The 17,238-nt window shown below is 44.3% G+C and overlaps 1 protein-coding gene across 1 annotated transcript in view; it reads left to right on the forward strand.

The window, feature by feature from the left end:
* Positions 1-13,381: 13,381 nt before the first annotated feature.
* The window catches only part of CEP128 (centrosomal protein 128), a 184,293-nt gene continuing 180,436 nt past the window's right edge, over positions 13,382-17,238 (forward strand). Inside the window, exon 1 of the mRNA XM_025196583.1 lies at positions 13,382-13,530. The gene's annotated coding sequence lies outside the window, so the exon portion shown is untranslated. The remainder of the gene's footprint in view (positions 13,531-17,238) is intronic.

Consider the following 17,238-nt stretch of genomic DNA (forward strand, 5'->3'; position numbering starts at 1 on the left):
TAGAACAAAAGCTGACAAGTATTTTTTCACAGCTCCATGAATTGCTCCCCCTACTGGTACTTACTTGTATTTTTCTCAGCTAAGACAATGTCATTATTTGTAGTTAGAGTGATTCTTTTTTTCCATGTCACATTTTCTTAACACTTGCTCTTCTCTCTTGACAACAGTAGTGAAAGCACAAAACAAAACTAAAAAAAAAATCAAGCATTTAACACTAAAGCTATGTGCCTCTACAGTTATATTCTTGACACTGCTTTACGTTTTCCAAGTGCTATGGACAAATTCATCCTCAAAGCTCCTATGCAGTAGTAATATATTAGAAATGAAAAAATAACCACTATCTTCTAAATGGGAAGGCAAAAAGAGTTTCATGAAGCAACACACTACCTCACACAGGCAAGAATGTGGTGTATACATTCTCTTTTAGGAACCACACTAACTTCCAAAAAAGTCGAAGGGAGTTTTTGTATTGACTTTAAAGATGGGAGCAGCAAAATGCCTGAACCAGGTACAGCAAGATATTGAATGTTCTCAGCTTTAAGTGCTTGAGAAAAAGAGCTATTCCCTGGCAGAGATACTCAGCAGACTGCATGAGGTTTTAATATCTTGTTTTTAACTGTCATATTGTAACACTTTGGAAAAAACCCAAGTATTATATTTACCTTTCTAGTTTAGGTTAAGGTTTTTCTCTTCTCCTTTAAAAGATAACACAGAAAATATTCAAATCCTGTTGCTACATTCTTATGTTAATGGACTAAGATTAGGAGATCTTTGTATAGATTTTGATGATTTATTAATGCCAGTTCTTGCCTGCTTTTATATTCCAGGATGTACTATGTAGATAGCCTCACCCACTTGATTTCCTCTTTGGAGCATGAATAGTGGAGCCGATACGCACTAATCTTGCTCATCCTTTTCATAATATCGCAAGAATTTGAACTGAAACATTAAAAAGGGTTGTCAGAACTGTGTTACTTGTAGATGCTCATAACTTCAGCAATATTTAGAAGTAGGGCACACAGCTTAGCTATATGGCCATATTGAGGCTTTTGTAGACCAGAACAGGATTTAAAGGCAGGGGTGAACAGACCAGGGGCTTAGTAGTAAGAGAGTTAACAAGAGAGTGAGGTACAAACACACAACTGCAACCTGAGATTTCTGGTTTATATAACAAGGTTGGTTTCTCCAAAATAACGTAGACTTGGCAAAAGTCTCTAGCTACTAAATCGATGCCAAATAGCTTTGTAGTCAGGAAACTCCATAATACAAACAACATAAAACAAGACAGCCCTTATATATTCTCTTCTATTCTAGAATTGAAGTAAATGGCTTCAGATGTTTTGGTTTTAATTAATTTTACTCTGGGAATATAGACCACTGCCATCTGAGTAGTTCATAATACAATCATCTCAAGTGTGCATCAGTTTATCAGGTTTAACTATAAACCTTGCCCATGTTTTAATTTTTAAATACACTTTACAAATGAGATTGTTCATTTTTCATGCTATATTTTCAGTGTTAACCTGTTACTTTATATAATAAAAACAAAGTAATCTCTCTTCCACCATCATCTCCATTATATATTCTTGACTGCCACTGTGCTCAATGACTATGAGCACAACTCTTGTCTCCATAATTTGTATTAGTTCCAGGAGGTGGTCTGTGAAAATCTCTCATAAAAAAGCTAGTTCTGAAATGTCGGTGTGACGAAGTGTCCAAGTAGAAAAAGTCATTCAGTAAAGAGTAGAATTCCCTCTGAATAATCATCAGATTCAGTTATTTCAGACTTTTATAAAATGCATGTTAACATAGAGCCTCTTATCCCAGTGATGGTTTACGGGTCAGTTATTCTAATGGCTAACTATTCTCACTTCTTTCATAGGGTCACTTATTCAACTGTTTTAACTCTCCAGCAATCCTAATTAATCTGTGTGAGATTGAAGTCTATGATTTGTTGTAAGGGAGATCTTGGTAAGAGTCACTCTTTCACAGATTCACAGTTTAGGGTTGGAAGGGACCTCATGAGATCATTGGGTCCAACCCCCCCCTGCTTTGGGAAGAAAAGACTGCTGGGGTCAAATAACTCCTGCAAGGTGTGCTCTCCTTCCTGCTCAGCTTTTCAGACATAATTGGTACTATATAGCCATGATCTCATATAGGAAGTATATATCTCACCAGCTTTTGAGCTAATTACTGTATGCTATCAAAAATATTTTATAGCCAAGATGCTGATATTAACAGTTTGCTATATGGAAGTGACTGACTTGATGAAAGAGTTAATCTCTTTGCTACTCTACTTCCTTAAAAAATGTCTTTTACATGATTACATTATTGCTCTAAGTTTTAAGTACTATTCCATCTTGTATGCACAGCTTATCCTTTCCTTGATAGGACCAGTGAATCTTCTGCGGTACATGTTCCTTGTGATCTGGCCAACTATAAAACATGAGTCAATTTATTGCCTCTAACACTTGATCCTGTTCAATTGCCTGGAGCCATGTTAGCATGTTGGTAGACCTTGGCTCCGTGGAGCAGGAGATACTGACTTTGTACCATGGAAGATATACTTTGTTTAGCCTTTTTGCTCACTGTAGTCAGAACATGTCCTGGTGGCTGTGCAGTTCCTGTGCCCACCCCAGCTCTCTGGGTCTCCTTCCTTTCCTCACCTGCCACACCATGTTGTAATTAGTAAAACTAATGTAAGATTCCAGAGTGAGCCCTCATCTGTGTTTGTAACCAGTGAGTCCTTCCAAGACTCCATGGGTCTCAAACTTGCCTCTGAGATGCTAGGTGAGTCTTCCTGGCTCATTAGTGCTCCAGTGCAATAATTAGCTTAAGGGCTAATTCCATGACCTCCAACCTCCCTTACAGCCACACCCATGCCTCACAGGGGTTAGCAGTCACCCATCAGTAGGCATACAGCCCAATTTCCACTCAGTCAGTCTGGGCTTCTGAGCCTATATCAGTCTCCATCTCTCTTGGGGCTCAGGCCTCTATGCCTTTGTCCTTTTCTGCCTTTCTTGGGGCTCAGGTTTATGTTCCCAACTGGTCTTTGCCTTTCTTAGGCTATAGGCTCCCCAGACCTGCTGAGCCTCACCAGACCTGGGGCTATGGGTTCCAGACCCCATTTCTCACCCTTCCTGGTTTATGCTTCTCTGGTTCTCACCCCTCTTGGGCTAAATTCCTCACTTCTCTTGGGCTACAGAGCTGTAGTCTCTGGTCTTGCCTTTCAGGCTAGAATCTCAGCCCTCTTGGGCTACGGGGCCCCTGGCTCCAATTCCACTAGACTTGAGCACACTGCCTGAGGATTTCTCCCTCATCTGCTTCTTCTAGTAGAAGTTTGCTTTGTGTTGGGGCCCAGTCCCTGCAGGGCTCCCCACAGCTGTCACATGCCTCTTTGGTACCTCCTCACCTACCCTTCAGTCCCAGGCCACCGGTAACAACTCCAGTGCAAACATAAACCCACTGTCTATAACAAGTCCCGCTCCTTCTGGCTGTGTAATTAACCCTCCTCTCTAATCCTGTGACCTCTTACTTATAGCCCTCATTGCAGGCAGTAGGCCTGTGCAAATAGGCAGGTATTCAATTCGGCTTCATATCTGGCCGATTCGGATGCCAGTGATCTGATTCAGATCTCTGAATTGGTTTCCCGCTTTGATTCGGCCAAATTGGCTCCGAAGCTGCTTCAGAGATCCAGCCATAGGGTATAACAGGGAATCAACGAAATATCTATAACGTTGTTGTTTTTTGTTTGATTTGGATGAAACTTGCAGGGGTGGGACCCTCTGCTGAGCGCATGAAGCCTGCCATGTTTCAAGGAGATAGGTGCAGGGGTTTGGGGAAAACTGTACCCCAAATTCTTGAAAGCAAAACTCATGTCACCTGTATGTATTAAGCCACAATGGGGTCAAAACTGCAGTGATAGTAGCCCCTGTGGAGGCCACAAAATCTGCCAAGTTTCAAGGAGATAGGTGTGGGGAGTTTGGGGAAACTGCACCCCAAATTCTTGAAGGCAAAACTCATGTCACATGTGTGTGTTATGCCACAGTGGGGTAAAAAATTCAGGAGTGGTCACCCCTGCTGAGGCCACGAAGTCTGCCAAGTTTCAAGGTGCAGGGGAAGTTTGGCTTCTGGGGCCCTGCACCTCTGGTTGCTAACAGGCAAAATTTGTGACACAGATAACCCCATGTGTGTTAAGGCACAGCGGGGTGAAAACTGCAGGCCTGCTAAACCCTGCTGAGGCCACAAAGGCTGCCAGCTGTTAAGGAGATAGGTGCATGGGGGTTCTGGGGCCCTGCACCCCTAGCTGCTGATAGACAAAACTCGTGACATGACATGAGTGCTTGTGCAACTGACTGTGTCTATTTTGGGGCAGTTGATTGTCTGTATTGATTATTCCTTCTCCTTAGTCTGTAGTTTTATAGGTGTTAATCCTTGCTAATTAACTTGTTACATTAGCTAGCTACTGTGTATTGAGCTGGTCCCTGAGTTAATCATGATTGATTGGTAACAGGTAACACAGTAGCCTAGCAGCCAGCCCCCCCAAACAGACATAGTTGCACAAGTACCCATGTCATGAGTTTTTCCTGTCAGTAGCTAGAGGTGCAGGGCCCCAGACCCCAGAAGCCCTGCACTTATCTCCTTGACAGCTGGCAGGCTTTGTGGCCTCAGTAGGGGCTAGCATGCCTGCAGCTTTCACCGTGCTGCGCTTTAACACAGTGTTACCCATGTCACAAGTTTTGCTTGTCCACAGCTTGAGGTGCAATTTCCTCCAAGCCCCTGCACCTATCCCCTTGAAACTTGGCAGCCTTTGTGGACTCACGAGGGGCTACCACCCCTGCAAGTTTCATTCAAAGTAGACAAAAAACAACAAAGTTATAGATATTTAATCAATTCCCCATTATAACCTATGGCCAGATCCCTGAAGTGGCTCCAAAGCAGTTTGGAAGCTCCAAACCACTTCAGAAAGCCTAAAGGAGCCAGCTTTTCGATTTGGACATGCTGCTTTGGTGTTTGAAGCATCCAAATCTTCTCCGGATCCAAAGCGCGGTCTGAAGCCTTGCACAGCCCTAGCAGGCAGCTCTCAATCAGTATCTCAGCTCTTTTTAGGCAAAGGGCTCTGTCCCTAGTAGCTTGTTGTCATTGGGGCAAACAACTCCCAGCCAATCTCTTGGACTGAGTTCTTCTCAGGATAGCCTGCAAAGACAGACTACCTCCTGGGCTTTTATATCTCCTAAATCCCACTCCTGCAGGTCACTTGACTCTCCCTACCACCTGCAGGGCTGATTCATCAGGACCTGCCAAGTAGTTGACATGGGAGCTGACAAATACAGCTGCAGCTTTGTTGCCCAGCTAGGGTTGGCTCTACTGCCTTACTGTAGCTGAGCCACACCTGCACTAGGACCCCCTACTCTATGGCATCTGATTGCCTACCTCTCTGTAGCTAGCTCACTCCATGCAGTGTTACCCTGGCTGGCGGCAGGTGTTCACCTCTTCCTTAATGGCCAGCCCTCTGCCTGGGTAAGAGGACTTCCATGGTGCCTACTTCTGTACGGCTACCCTCTATTTAGCTGCCTGGATTCTATCTGCTACAAGTTTTCCCCCTAAAATAATGGGAGCATTGGTCTCCCTGCTACACTCACCATTAGTGATTTTCCCAGGCAGTGCCTTAATTTCACCTCATGATGTTTTGGAGGGATGTGATCAGATTGTACATCCAAAGTTAAAATAATGGAAACATTTAATTCAAAGAACAGCTTTAGCAATATCTTCTCTATCTATGCCTGTCTGGTTTCTAGGTCTGAAAGGCTCTACTAGCAAATACTATGGGCTGTTGGTTTTGCATCAACATTGCTTCTTGGTCTCCCTCTGAGCTATTGCCCTGTATCTCTACCTGTTTTGTAAGATTGTAGGATTTAGAACTGGGGCCACAGTTATGGCTTTATCTGATCTTTCACTTCACTGTTTTTTTTTGGGGGGGTGGGGTTGAACATTTCTATGTTATAGAATTTCATCTCTCTTTGGAGGGTTTACTGGCTTCTCAAAAGTATGCACAGAATCTGAGAAGATAGTTGCCCATCCCTACAAATTGCAGCTGAACTCCCTTCATATCTTTGGCTTGGACATTTTTCTTAATGGATCTCAATTTTTCAGGGTCTTACTGGAATCAATAGATGCAGGGGATCTCAGTTCCCCACAGCTTCAGTTTATTTGTATTCAGCCTAATACTCTACTCTCCATACCTGTTTAGTAGTTGTTGCAACTTGGTATCAGGGTCCTGGATTGTCTCTTTCTTAGCTTTTCCTTTCTCTATACTAGGATTGTCATGTCTATGTCTATTCCAACCATGGAGTTGGTTTAATAAAAGATATCCACAGGTATTCTTGCCTCTCACATTGCTCAGCTGTTGTATCAGAAAGCCCCTTTTCCTCTTACCTGCAGTTGCTCTCCCCTCCTTGGATATGCGTTTCCTCTTCTACCTTTTCTTCCTTCCTCTTTCTTTCACTTTAAGATAAGGAATTGTGTTTTGAAATGTGTGTGTGTGTATTTTGTATCTCCCCTTGTATTTTGGTATTTTTATCTATTTGTGTGCCATGGCATTACATTTGTAGCTTTATATTTTATACTCCTCACCTTTCAACTTTCACCTAAATGTGTTTAGTTTCATAAGTAAGTTATACATTGTAACAATGTTAACAAGGGCAGGAATCAAACTGCTCTTCTCTGTATCAGGCTGGCCCCTGAAAGAGCGAGTGAATCAGTGATTGAATGTGTAAACGGTAGCAGGCAGCAATTAACACCTAAGAAAACTGCAGATCAACCAACGGAAGAACTCAATAGAAGACAATGTAACAACCGGGAAATCTCTAAACCTCACTGATCAAGGGCTAGAAGCCCTGGCCTGAGTTAATCAACGCCGGGGACCAACTTTTGGGCTGAATATCTCCAAATTGACCACTCCCCGAGCCCTATTCAAAATTCACCAACAGACTCCCAAACCTGCACGTACATGCGGACGACCCCTGGGGCTGACAGATGCCATCCAGTAGCCACCAAGGGGGAAAGTCCCACGAGGGTCAATGACCCCTGGATTGGGCAAACCTGAAAACTGGGGAGTCACCAAAGTCTGCCAAGGACAGATAAAAGGCAGTGAAAAGTGATCCTCAGTGGCGCCCTCTTGATCTCCAACTTGACCAGCACCCGACCTGTCCAGCCAGAAGGACCAGCTGGCGACCCCCTTCTGGAAGATAACACCATGCTGAAAGAAGCCTCAACAACAGACTCCAGCACCTGTGGGATAGGTATACCTGAATCCTGTAGCTTGCTACTGTGTGTGTGTGTGTGTGTGTGTGTGTGTGTAAGGACCAGCCCCAAGGTTTATGATTTAATTCATTACAGTGTTTTAATCTGCCTAATAAACCAGAATTTTAAGGATCCCAAGTTGGACATTTGTAGCCAACACTAACTTTTATGCTTATGAGTCCCTCTAGTGTCTGATTCAGTGAACACAGAAATATTTCTAGGGCTAAGCATGATGGCCATGAGCCATTGTTCAGCAGCATCTGCTAAAACAGTGCAGACCAGCCTTTTTGGCAGGCATGCCACAAATTAACCCTGCACCCTCTCCAAGTGTCACTCTGATTCCCTCCCCTGCCTGATCTTCTGCTCTGTTTCCTGCTCTGTGCTCCCTGCCCAGTCTGCTGTTCTGATTTCTGTCACCTGCCCTATCTGCCACTATGCTGCCTCTCCCATCCTTGATCTGTCATGTGTCACACCAGTTGCCTGTGCCACCCCTGGGCTAAAATCGGCCTGCTGTCAGTGGCCAAAATAATTCCAGGTACTTACAGCTTCTTATGAGCAGCAGCTTTTTCAACTGCTCAACAGGACAAATGCCTGTTGGCTCACAATGGACTTCTTGGAGAGTGGGGGCCCCTGCAAGTTGTGCCTTCTGGCAGATGGCAGGTAAAGGCTGAACCTAAATCCGTGGTAGTGGGAACTGCAGCAGTGGCAGAGGAGACAGCAGCTGTGGCAGTGAAGATGATAATTCTGCCCTCTCTGTTGGAGGAGGGGCAGCAGAAAGGAAGATGGATGATGATAGATGGACCAACAAGAATTAATGACACCTGCCTGTGAAGAGAAGCACAACAACAGAATTTTGCTCTGATGCCAGGAGATGGGAGATTCAGTTTGGAATTCAGTTTAAGTGTGCAGTTTGGAAGGTATTGAAGGCCTGCCCAGCAGACCTAAGCTGTTTGATTGTGTAGTCGATGGGACTACACAGGGAACTAAGTTTTAGGGACTCATAAAGTCATCAGAAATTTCTAGATAGCTTTCAAGAGGCCAAGAATGAGCCATTAGTAATGTATTTTGTTTTGAGAGTGGCTCTGAATGACAGAATCATACGCAAGTAGGACTGGAGGGGACATCAAGAGGTCACCTAGTCCAACTCCCTGCGCAAACCAGGATTTACCAGACTAAAACATCTCAGTTAAGTGTCCTGTGTCACTGACTAATGAGCTGTAGTAATTAAATAGGGAGCAATCTAATCTAAAATAGGGAATGAGTTGTAGTAAATAAAATGTATTCAAATGCAGTAGCTGAAACAGACTTGTGAACATGGTTAGAGACACTGGGAGGAGCTGGGGGAGATTAACAAAGAAAGGAATCAAGATGGGCTATGGATGGATACTCGGAGGGCATGAATCCACCCTCCAGTGCAGGAGGCACTTACCACCTCTGCTAGCAATAGGCAATAACTATGCTGTTATATATTGTTATGGAATGTCCATAGCTTGACGGAAATGTGGCCATGGCCTCCTTTGGTGAGGGATGGTTAGCAGCAGTCTGCACTTGGAATACTGGTGCATTCAGATGGGGCATAAAACACAAAAATTGCAAGAGTTGTGGCAATGTAACCTTTGCAGAGAGTGTAACAGGGAGCATATTGGCCAGATTGGATGCTCAGTGGGCTCCATTTCCCAGCAGCCCCTGCACATGTTGCTGTGGCTGGTTTCCATGAAGATCCCAGGAGAGGGTGACAGGGTGTGGCCAGGGTTTCCATTGAGACTGGCAACAACAGCACTGGCAGGGTGGGCAGCTGGGTGGGGAGCTGCTCTGGGGCAGGATCTTGCGGTGGTGACAGCATGGTGTGGAGCTGGGGCAGAGCTGTGATCCACTGCCTGGATTCTTTCCCTCCATGCATTCTGCTGCCCCTGCTATTTAGAGGTGTTTCTCTAAGAATATCTCATTTGGTTCTCTGAAATAATCTTTTCTGTAAACTTTATTTTTTCTCTCTCAAAAAAACCCAAAACCCGTTTTCAACTGATGAATCTCCAAATTATGCGTGAAAGCTGGAGTGCTTTAGCTCTCTAACCCAAGTGTCTATTCCATCTCTGTTTGCTGGTTTGGAGTAAAGAGCAATCTCTCTCTCGAGTTTCATTCAGTTTGGGGCAACAGTACTCAATTCTTAATTTTATTTTTTTTTAATAATCTGTTTCAGTGCTATAGGCATTACTTTCATAGTTTCATAGTTTCAGGGTCGGAAGGGACCTAATAGATCTTCTAGCCCGACCCCCCGCCAGGGCGGGAGAACAACCCAAAAACACAAACAAAAAAAAAACAAAACAAAAAACCACTCACCCTAAAAACAAAAACGGGACTCAAATGAGTCCAGCCAGGTAAGTATCCAGCCTCTTCTTAAAGATCCCCAGGGTAGGGGCCAGCACCACCTCCCTTGGAAGTTGGTTCCAGCTCCTAGCCGCCCTAACTGTGAAGTAGTTTTTTCGGATGTCCAATCTGTACCTCCTCTCCATCAACTTGTGCCCATTATTCCTTGTTATGCCAGCAGGGGCTAGGGGAAACAGCGTCTCCCCCAAACCCTTCTTCTTTCCCAACCCTCCACCTCCCCTCACCATCCAACTTTTTTTCTTTTAATCCAGCTCTGTATTTTGCTGTGAGCAACCACTCTCACAGTTTTGTGTAACATGAGAACTACATAATTCTACAATGCATCAAACTCTTAATAAAGGGAGCTATTTAGATATGCTTCAGCTAACATTCCAGTTAGGTATATACAGACTGTCTGCTTGGTGCTGTTACCAAACTCTTTCTCCTGATACTTCCTCCAAGCACCAGACAGATTTGGAGAACTGTTGCCCAGGATGAGCAGATAGATGTGTCAAAGCAGCTATGCTGATATCCTTTATAAAGGAAGTGTTGTATCCTAAGAGAAAGCGAGGCTAAGTTTTGGATTTGAGGAGCATCAGTAAACCTGAGAGAAGAACCCGTGTGTGGCCTGGAGAAGTCTTTGGGGAAAAGAGTTGCTTGAACAGTGATGTCATATTGAATGAAATAGTTTGAATGTTTGTAAAGGTTGCCCATTAGCCAGTTTCAGGAAGAAGATAGGATTTATCTCCTTATCTAAGTCATTGTTTTTGGGGCTACGTGCAAAATGTCCTAACTTCGGTTAAAGTCTTAATTTAAATTTTATCTTTAGAAGTCTTTTACAAAGAGAGCAAATATCCTGAATTCCGAGACATCAAAGCCTAGGGCCTTTTAACCAAATTGGTAAGAAAAGGGTATTTACAGTGATATGAAAGTCTCCCCAAGAGTAATTTAAAATGCTCAACAAAGGTAATTTCAAAAGAATCTGTTGAGTAAGATCCGAGCCCAAATTTGGGAGTAATGACAAGTTGAGTAGGAGGAGCCCACTGACGGCAGCTCACTCAATAAAAACTGTAATTTACTGGCCCAATTTGGAGGTGACTTCACTTGCAGAACAACGAAGGAAGAATCGCAAGTGTAGCCCGGATCAGACTGATCACCTGACCCAACCTCTCCGTGAACACGAATCTCTTAGTTCACGCTGAAGCTGCAGAGCACCTGAAAGGGACTGAAGGAAGGGGACTTAGTCCTATCACTGCTGAGGCCAGCCCATTGAACCGTACTACTGAGGCCAACCCATTAAATCGTACTACTGAGGAATGAAACCATATTTTGGTATTTGGCTTCTCGGAATTCTAGGATTGTAAGTATATTATGAAAAATAATAGTATTGATTCAAATTTAACTTTTAGTTGTAATTGTAGTTGTTTTTGTAACACTAATTCTTATAGCATTGTTTGGGAAGGAAGTGCATTCGGAGCATTGTTTCTGATATATGTAATTATTGTGTTTTTAATGTTTGTGGTGTTTCTTAAAGCTAAGCAGTGTTATATACGTAGCAAAGAATTTTAAAATAAAATTGTGTTGTATGAATTAAGTGTGTAATCATTGTGAAATCGTGCAATCAGCTAACAACTTCCCCAGCCAGTGCATCAAAACGAATCAGTAAATTGTGTGGGATTTTCTCTATTCCATAACCCGCTAGAGACAAGTGACAAAAAGATAAATCAGCCACTGCAGGAAGTAATCTTTGTTGGGGAGAGGAGAGAAAGCAAACATGAAAACCAACAGGAACAAGTGTTTCACTTATTTGGAATGCAGTTTATCATGCAAAGAACAACCCCTGATCTTGGCTTTGTCACCAAAACCTTTAGTGCAAGTGTGAGGTGATGTGGTGTTTTTTTTTAACCTTTGAGTCTCTTTTTGCAATATGAGTCTTTGAAGCCCTGTATTGGGGCAGGAGTGGCTCTAGAACTCTTTCTTCCCCCTCTCCCACACTGGGTGGGAGTGCTGGGGGAGGGGATCAGGAAACATTCTTCTAAACACAGAGGAGGGAAGATTCTTTTCCCCCATGAAATCCCTTGGTGCTGCTCCCATGGTGCTGTCTGCCTGCTTGGAGTGTGGGGAGGGGGTTTCTGGGAATAAAATATAATATGGAACATATTGGGCTCTTTTAATTTAATTGGGGGAGGGTACTTGTGCTTATGGCTTGCAGCACAATTAAAGGTTGTGTTCAAATCAAAATCCAAAGCGACTAGCTTTGTAAACCATAGGATCACAATGAAAACACAGTTCCCCAACAAAATTCAGTCCAAACATTTAAACTGAAACAAACAATTTCTGTACCAATAATCTTTTATAACTTCCCACCTTTACTGCTTGGAACTCTTTTTAGTCCTTGGGTGCATCTACACAAGACAAACGCACATTAGACTAATTCTAGTGCACATTAGCAGAGCTTGCAAAAACCCTGCTAATGTGCAGTAGAATTAGTCTACTGCATGTTGGGGTCACAAAAAAGTGTGCTTGCACTACTGTACACTAGTGCCAATTATGGTACCTGTAACTATGGTAACCTGTAACTTAAGTTAGTACCTGTAACTTCAGATACTAAACTTAATGCACCATAATTATGGAATCTGCAGCTGATTGTTTTAGGTTTTGATTAATCAAAACAGGTTGTGACCATCCCTTGAACAGGTAGCTTGAATAGCAATTAACTTGAAAACATCTTGATTGTCCCTGGGCAAGGTGTTAATTTGGATACTTCCCAGGCCCTAGCACATAAGAAGCCGGCAGCCAGGCAGGTTTGGGGCTGAGCATGAACAATAGGCTTGCGTGTGTAGTAAGGCGCCTGCCATGGGTTACATCTATTACAATTAACTGGTAAATCACACAGTACGTTTAGCCTGGCCACACATACAAGTCATTATCATGCTGTAAAAACGTCTAGCTGAGCTGACTATAAAAAAGAGCCAACCAGCTCCAAAATTGGAGCTTGAAAATGTGCAATAACTTTATAGCTGGTTTCTATCCAGCTTTATGTGAGGTGCAGCAGGGCCCTTGTGGGATCAGTCCTGTTTCTAGTCCCATTCAAAGGTGGTCCACAAGGCAATTAGTTACAATGAGTAATGAGCCACAGCTGTTCAGAGGCAAAGTGTGAATTTGGAACCTTAACAGATCCTTGTTGTCCGACAAGGGCTCCCGCATCTCCACAGTCCCGGGAGAAAAAGCTGCTCCGTTCCTCGCGTGGTTTGAGTCATGCGGGGTCTGCAAAAAAAACCCAAACCAAAACCGGTTCATTGATTAACAAGTGCACCTAAGTGCAGGAGCAATCGCATCGGAGACCCCCGGGATAGGCTTTTCAGCTCTTATGGACGCATAGCCAGGCTCAGGGACAAGCGGGACCAGCTGCGCCGTGCACATGGCCTAAGCTCTCCTTTTGCCCCACCCCGGACGCACTGAGCACGGCAGCCGCCCCGCTCCCGCAGCGGGGCACGAGGAAGAGCAGGGCACGCGCACTTCACTCCAGCCTGCCTGGCCCTTTAAGGAGGGGCGTGGCCTAGAGGGGGAGCTTCCGCCTTGCGGGGCTTCGGGCGCGTCATAGGCCGGTCGTCACGGGCGGCGCAAGGCCTCTTGGGAGGTGTAGTCCGCGGGCTCCTGTCGTCGGGTGCTCTCGGGGCTGGCGGACTACACGTCCCATGGGGCCGAGCGGCGCGCAGCCTGGCGCCAGGGACGCCGCGCTCTGCCTTTGGCAGGGCGGCTAGTTCAAGTTGGCATAGCGGCGGGGCGGGGCGCGGCGTGGCGCGGTGCGGCGTGGCGGGCGGTTGGTCGGTCGAAGTCGCGGGCTGGGTTCGCCGCGCCGAGGTGAGGACGAGGCGGCTCCTTTCCTTGCAACGCAGCATCGGGTTCTCCCTCTCCCCTCCGGCTGACGTCATCCTTTAGCGCCCCCCCCCGGGGGCTTTAGGTGTGGGCGTGGGCGTTGCGCGTGCAGTTGTGCGCAAGGGGTGTGAGATACGAGTGACTGGGGGCGGAGGTGTGGGTGCGCGCGCGTGGGGCTGGGGCGTGTGTCGAGGTAGGGCTTGGTTGCAGGGATGGAAGCAGGAGTGTGTGCGGGGCCGGGGGTGCCCTGTGCAGGTGTGCGAGTAGTTGTGTGTGTTATGTGTGGGGGTGGTGGTAGGGGTAGGGCAGGGCAGGGTGTGTGTGTAGGGATAGGGGGGGTGTCGTGCAGGTGTGTGTCTATGGGAGTGGGTGTGCATATGCAGTGGCAGGGGGTGCGCTTTGGGGAAATGGGTGTGTCCACATGGTGTGTGAGCTTCTTCGAGAAGAGGCCTCACAAACGAGACACCCAGACCCAAAACTTCCTCCTTCAGTTCTGACCATTGACTCGGCTTCCTTCTGTGTCGGCTCTGGCGCAGGGGCAGTTCGGTTCTCTTCAGCTGCTGCCACCCTTAGTGCTGGCGCCTTCCGCTCCCGGGTGGGCTGCAAGGCTCTCTTTAAGGTCTATTTCCTGGGAAATTGCAGCCTGGGAAACTTCGCAACAATCGTGGAGATTGATGTTTTTTGCACTTTCTGCAAAAATTCAAAACTGTGCTTTAAGTAGGACCCTCTGCACAGCATCTTTAAGCTTCACTGTCCACTTCCTAACTTAATTTTATTCTGGTCAACTGTACAGTAACTGTGTTACAGTTACTAATTGTAACTACTTTTCCACTTCTTTTTGACACAGCTAAAAAAGATACAGTAAAGGAGAAGCAGCTGTCAAACTGCTGAAGTTAGGAACATTGAAACAGACTAACTCCATTTATTCTCAAGACTTTTCTCATTGTTTTTAAGATTTCTAATAGGGGGGCCTAAACTGACTATTGGATGCCTTGAAAATGCTAATCAGTTGTGGGGCTCCTAATGTGGCAACACTGATGGTTTTACGTATACTTACGTTGTTTGCGTAAGTGTGTACTCTAAATGCATAGCATAGCTTCAGGATTGAAATATGCACTTAGGTGGAGTACTCTATAGTAACGAAGGGACTGATTTCCTTATTTTCATATTCAGCATGGTTAATTGAAGAATCTGCTTCCTTTCAGGTTATTTTTACTTTTGTCTTTTCCCCTGCTGCTTTCTGTCTATTTCTGCTTCCTGGTTTTTTTTCTGCAAGAGCTCTCAATTTCCATTTCCACTTAATTTCTGTCATCATCCTCCCCTTTTCCCACTCTTGTTATAATGACCGTCTGTGGGATAGTTAATATTGACTGTGAAGAGCCATTGTTAGACATTAAGTTCATGTTCCAATGAGCAGGACAGCTCACAATCGTTAGACATCTGCAAATGTCTACTGCTACCTATAGATGCAGGTAGACAATTATGTAGGTTTACGTTCACTTTATATTAGGAACTGACTTTACATCTCAGCGCACTTCAAGCCAAAACCACCCTAACCTTGATCATCGAGCTCCAGTATGCTGGTGAGGCTGTAGTGTGTGCTCACTTGGAAGCAGACCTTCAGGCAGTTGCTGGCATCTTTACCAAGGCATACAAAAAATGAGAGTGATGCTTAACACTCAGAAAACAAAGGTCCTCCATCAACAAGCTCTTAATGAGTAGTTCCCAGCTTCAAAAACTCAGATTCATGGTGAGACTCTGGAGAACATTGAGTATCTCCCATGCCTTGGAAGCCACCTCTCACAAAAGGTTGACATTAATGAAGAAATCTAACGTTGCCTTAAGAGTGCTAGTGCAGCCTTCAGATGCCTGAGGAAACAGGTGTTTGAAGATAACATCAGATCTGAAACCATGCTCATGGTTTATCAAGCAGTCGCGATCCCCACGTTACTACGTGGAGCTGAGATATGGCATCTCCTAGACATTGTCCACAAGTCACTGGAAAAGTACCATAGACACTGCCTGTGGAAGATTCTTTGAACCCAGCAGATAGACAGACACACCAACATTAGTGTCCTCTCACAAGCAAACAACACGAACATCAAGATGATGATCATCCAACATCAGCTTCACTGGGCCAGCCACATCATCCAGATGTTTGACTCCAGACTCCCAAAGCAAGTCTTTTTTTTTTCCCAGCTCAGTCAAGGCATCTGCCCTAGAGGAGTGCAGAGAAAGCACTTTGAGGACATCCTTAAGCCCAACTTGAAAAAATGCAACATTGATATTGACTTTTGGGAGACGATCACCCAGGACTGCCTCACATGGAGGAAGAGTCTGCTGCAAGGATCACAGTACTTTGAAACCTTACGACCACAACATGAGATGGAAAAATGGGAGTTGCAGAAACTGCATTGCAGACTGGGCCAAAAACCCAGAGCCTTCTATGTGCCTGAGTTGCAGCACGGCCCGTCAATACTGGATTGGTCTCGTCAGCCATCTTTGGACCCACAGAAAAGATGGTCATGGAAGACGATCATCCTCGACTGCAAGGGACTGCTGCTGATGATAGGAGTGTTTTATTTCGAACCTAGAGCAGGGTTACCAATCTGTGGCACAGGTACCACCAGTGATACGCAGGCAACCTGTCAGTATGCAACCTGTGGTATGCATTAACAGATTTATTATAATCACTTTATATGACAAATTTGCTGGTGGTACTTAAGGTTGTATCGTTTTAAATTGATGGTACTCAACCTGTCAGAGTTTGGGAACCGCTGACCTAGAGGGATTTAAACTTGCATCTTTTTTTTTAATGGAAGCTGATGTTCTGGACAACTGATACATCGCGTAGGCCTTGTAAGATGTGTTTGAATTGATAGTTCAGGTTTGTACTTAAGAGTTCTCAAGTTTTGAACTGTACCTGCTAATAAAACAACATAATACATACTCATTTTAATTTAACTAAATAACTATGGAGAGAACGCTATAGAGACATCTCTTTCAGAAAGCATATGTGCATTTTGGAAGCACTGTTTAATTCTTAGCAAACTGAGTCAAGAGATCTGTGTTAAACCCCTGATCTTGCACCAGGTTTGCGCTTTATCTAGTTTTGCTTTTGTCTCAGTTTTTGTACATGTGAAATAGGAATAGTGATTCATTACTTCATTAATAAAAGAAAACACCATCCTTGTTACGAAGCTTTTGTACAAATGTAAAATATCATTACTGGTTTAAAATTAAAGCAGTTTGTCTGCAAAACTTACCGTGAAATTAAATGGAGAAAAAGGTACTCTTCTGTGAAGAGAGGCTTTGAAAAATTAAGATATTTTTATTAGTGCATCTATAATCATGGCTATTATTTCAAACCTTATAATACTTTAGTTTCGTTCTCAGTTCAAAAGGTAGATTTACAACTACTAAGAATTACACAGTACAACAACCTAGCAACTTTTTTATAGTCCACAGAACTGCTAGATTTTGCACGGAAGTTGTGGAAAGACACATTTCCTGTTTGAAAGAACATAATCTAAATTTAAGATATGACAAACAGTAGTGGAAGATGAAATGGAGAACAGCAAGCAGCATTACAGTATATAGTTATTTATTTTAAGCCAATACATATTTTGATAGCTCAATAAAAGGAATTGTGAATATCCACACAAGCATTTACATAATTAATTCACACCTCTT

The sequence above is a fragment of the Alligator sinensis genome, unplaced genomic scaffold (genome assembly GCF_000455745.1).
Source record: "Alligator sinensis unplaced genomic scaffold, ASM45574v1 scaffold289_1, whole genome shotgun sequence".
Classification (NCBI taxonomy): domain Eukaryota; kingdom Metazoa; phylum Chordata; order Crocodylia; family Alligatoridae; genus Alligator; species Alligator sinensis.